The sequence below is a fragment of the Mustela lutreola genome, chromosome 4 (genome assembly GCF_030435805.1).
Source record: "Mustela lutreola isolate mMusLut2 chromosome 4, mMusLut2.pri, whole genome shotgun sequence".
In the NCBI taxonomy this organism is placed as follows: domain Eukaryota; kingdom Metazoa; phylum Chordata; class Mammalia; order Carnivora; family Mustelidae; genus Mustela; species Mustela lutreola.
In genome coordinates this window covers 135,709,185-135,713,528 of record NC_081293.1, presented here as the reverse complement: position 1 = coordinate 135,713,528, position 4,344 = coordinate 135,709,185, and positions in this window count along the sequence as shown.

Genomic DNA, 4,344 nt, shown 5'->3' with positions numbered 1-4,344 from the left:
ACCTTTGGAGCACTGGAGAGACATCTACAAAATTAATTAACTAAATTTATAGGGGCCTCTGTCCCTCCTTTTTCTTACTGAATAAAAATCTTGTAGGAAAGCTGAATGCTATCTCTATGTACTGCCTCTGTTCTTTATTTCGTAATAGGACTCTTTGTTCAGGTCAACAAAATCATCCTCATTAACAGATCTGATGGTTCATTTTCTGCTCCGTAACTACTTAATACAATGATTCTGATCCATCCCCCTACTTGTTGCCAACTCTCCTTGACTTCCAGGCCACAATACTCTCATGATTCTCCTTTCCCCTACTATCTCTTCTTAGTCTGTTTTTGCCTGCCCCTGCTATGCCTGACCCTCCAGAATTGGCATTCCTAAGGCCCTGCTTTTAATTATCTTCTCTTGTAAACTTACAGGATTATCAGCTCCAAACCTCTGACTTCAATTCCTACCTTTATTCATGGTTCAATTACCTATGTAATAGTAATAGCATATAACATATATGGAGCAATTACTATATATGCCAGGCACTTTGCTCACTTATATATCTGCTTTGTCTAATTCAGTCCACATCAAATATCATTTATTACTATCCTCATTTCCAAATGAGGAAGTTTATGCTCAGAAAGTCTCTAAATCTTGTCCAATCTCACAGAATGAATAATGGCAGAGCTTTGACCAAACCCATTGTCTATTTGACTCTAAAGCTGATGTTGTAACTACTGTTTTATTGTCTTTTAAAATTCTCAGTTCTCTTTGGTGCATCCATCCAACTACCTAACAGTTGTAGCTCAGGTATTTCTATCTTAAGAGATAATGCGCTAAACTCAGTCAGTATTCTGTGCTCTTCCTTCCAATCCCTTTCCTACTCTCCAAATGTCTCTATTTTAATATTCCTTCTCTGATAGTCTTTATTTCTTATCATGGTTTCTCCTTCAGCCCATTCCTCAAGACTGTGATGTATTGCATTTTCCCTCTCCCTCGTGTCCATGTGCTTCTGCACCCCAGGCTGCTGACCTTCTCTTCTGCTTTCTAATTAAGCTCCTGCTACTGGGCTCCCACTGTGGCTGGTCCTTTTCACAGCCAGCAAGGTTAGCTTTTGGAAAAAAAAAAAAAAAAAAAAACCTCAATATACTCATTCCATTCCACTTAAAAACCTCTCATGGCCCTTGTCACCTCCACTGTCATTTCCATTCTCCTTATATTCTCACTCTGTAATTGGCCTAGTCTGCCTTGCCTATCAGAGATATCATGAACATATGTGAAGAATTATATTTTAAGATAAACATAGATGCTGTTATGTTGAAGAAAATGAAATGGGTTTCAGAACCTTTACTACATTTCAGTGGCTGATCATTTATTTTTCTCCATGGGAAACTAAATGTACAACTATTGTCATGTGCGACTGCAGTTTTTTGACATGAAAAATGACATTCTTATTCCTAACTACATGCCAACTAGGCTATTTTCATGTAAAAGCTCTTGTTTTAATTAATATTCCTAGTCAGAGCTGTTCTCTGGCTGTGGATCCTGCACCTAGGGGACAGTAATTTTACACAATAAATTTGAGTCATATTTGAGTGACAGAGTGGATATGTATACAGGGGGATGGGAGGAGATGGGAGATACTGACACCAGTGTCTTTTTGAAACAGGAATGGAATGAATTCTGTGTTCTTAATAGCTCAATTAGAATGATAAAAACATTTGTCTGGTCCTTTGTTAGCTTCCAATAAAAAAAAATGCAAGTAAGGAAGCCTGGAAAAAAGATTATACTTAATAATATACTATATTTTTAATGTTGTATAACCGGGACTTGTGTCCTGAAATAAAAATGGCTATCCCCTTGTAGAGATCAGCCTCCCAGATCAGAGGCTATGTGGAGTGGCAGAGAATGGAATCGAGGTTCAGATCCATTTGGGATATGTTCCTGGATAACTGTGTGATCAAAAGCAAGTCCTATCTTATCTCTGATTCTCGGTTATGTTCAAATGGAGGAGAAATCCTATTTACAATGTAAATGTGAGGGTTCTTGGGAGTTAAGATCAATAAGTGTTACTTTTTCCTATACTAGAATGCCCTAAATAGCTCACATCCATTTAGTTTTAACAATTAGAGCTCTAAGACTAGAAGGGACCAGGAAGTTTATGTAGTTCAGTCCCATTTTTTTTTTTTTCTTTACAATTCTGGAAGTCCAAGAAGATTATGTGAATTGCCAAGAGACACATCATGAACTATTTCTATATCTGGGAGTAGACATCAATATTCTAGTTTCCTAACTTTGCATTGTTAACATGGTTTAATGGAACTACTAGGATCTCACAGCTTGGTACCAGACTCCTGCCTCAACTCAGCTACATGAGGCTGGGACATCAGTTCTAAGAGAAGCAGGAGATACATCTATTATTACATGAAGTGTAAGAATATACAATGTACACTACAATGTAGTTTCCCTGTGCACCACAAGGAAAGCTTCATTAAACCTGTTACAGTGAAAAGAGAACACTCCAGTCTTCTCATTTATTCCACCCCAACTCACCATTTTGTAATTCGTTAAGTATTTACACAGGAGCAAGTCAGCTAGGTGGTATTCGAGTTGATCTGAAAAGTCAGAGTTTACAATTAAAGGATGAGGGAGAAATAGAATGTGGAAAAGGACTGTCATACCAGGTAATAATTTTATCCTGAAATGTAAATAAATACAAAAGCACCTTCACTTTCATAATAGCAAATTGGGCAACTTCTTAATAGCAAGGATGAGGGTCCTTGCTCCAATTTGAGAAATAGAGGGCAGTCAGTTGTTGGTGTTTTTTCGTTGTTTTTAAATTTAGAGTCCCTTTTTTTTTCCTTACTGCCTGGCTCACAGATGTAGCTTTAATATTTTTCTCCACTTACCATCCCTTCGCCTCATCTACTGCCCTGTAGCCTCTTGTCCAAGGTAGAATTTTCCTGGTAGCAGCAGGTGCTTTCTAATGTCCAGTCTGTGTTCACATGTCAGACATGCAGGCATGGCAGGGGCCAGGGAATGACTTGGGGGAGGTCGGAGGGAAGGTTGAGGAAAGCTGAGTACTGCCTGCAGCACCCTTGCTGCACATCTGTAGCCCTTTCTCTTCCAGATCTCACAGCATTCTGATGAGCTGAAGAAACTCAGAAAGTTCAACATTCCATGCTCCTCCCCTTCCCCTATCAGGACACAGTGGGATACTGGGCTGTGCTTTGGGACCTTTTTGAATGGAACTAGATGAAGAGAATCCAGGAGGTACCATGGGGATTCTTTTTCCTCCCCTCATGGCTCCCAAGCTTGCCCCTACATTTTGGTTGCTCTAACACCTCAAGCAGATAGTTATTCCTAAAAGCAAAATGAATGAAAATCCATAGAAAAGTGTGATTTAGATGGGTAAATACATTCTTCAAACATTATTGTAATCCCAATAATAGAAATTATAAAAAGAAAAGAACGTCCCCAGAGTCACACCGTGTTTACCAGATAACTGTTTTTTTTTTTTTTTTTTTTGGTAAAAAGTGCAATTTCTACTCTATTCATCTCCTTTGCCTAATTTATTTTAAGTTATTAATCAGTGGTTCTTAACCCTGGCTAATCTGAATTGCTAAAGGGGGTTTTAAAAAAGGTGTTGATAGCCATACTTCACCTTGACCTACAGAATCAGAATCTGTGTTTTAAAAAAATGATCCTCAGGTCAACATTCTGATTTTAAAGACAACAGCAGTTTCTCAGTTTCTGCATATTAAAAAAAAATTTTGTTTAAGTAAAATTCACAAAATATATATTCACCATTTTAAAGTGTACAGTTCAGTGCCATTTCGTACATTCACAATGTCATACAACTCATGTATTTTTGCAAAGCATTTGAGTGACATTTACTGATATATAAAACTAGAAAGTTACATTTCTAATAGATACAGTTAAAGGCTAAGAAAGTTCATTTTTTTTTTAAAGATTTATTTGAGAGAGAGAGAGACAGAGACAGAGAGAGAACTCATGCACAAGTGGGGAGAGGGAGAGAGAGAATCCCAAGCAGGGTCCCCACCTGAGTGTGGAGCCTGACATGGGGCTCGATCTCATGACTCTGAGATCATGACCTGATCCCAAATCCAGAGGCACTTAACTGACTGTATCACCCAGGTGCTCCATTTGTTTTTCAAACTATGTTTGAAACTAGTTTTTTCAAGCTTCTCTTGTGATTTTGATTATTGCGACCCCTGGTCTAGTGAGGTGGAATTGTAGGGACATCTGGGGATAGCTTAGGTGTCCTGTTCATCTCCCCAGGTCTAGAATAGTGGGCAAGAGTGCCCAGCCTCTTGCAAAACTTGCTTTCTGTAATAT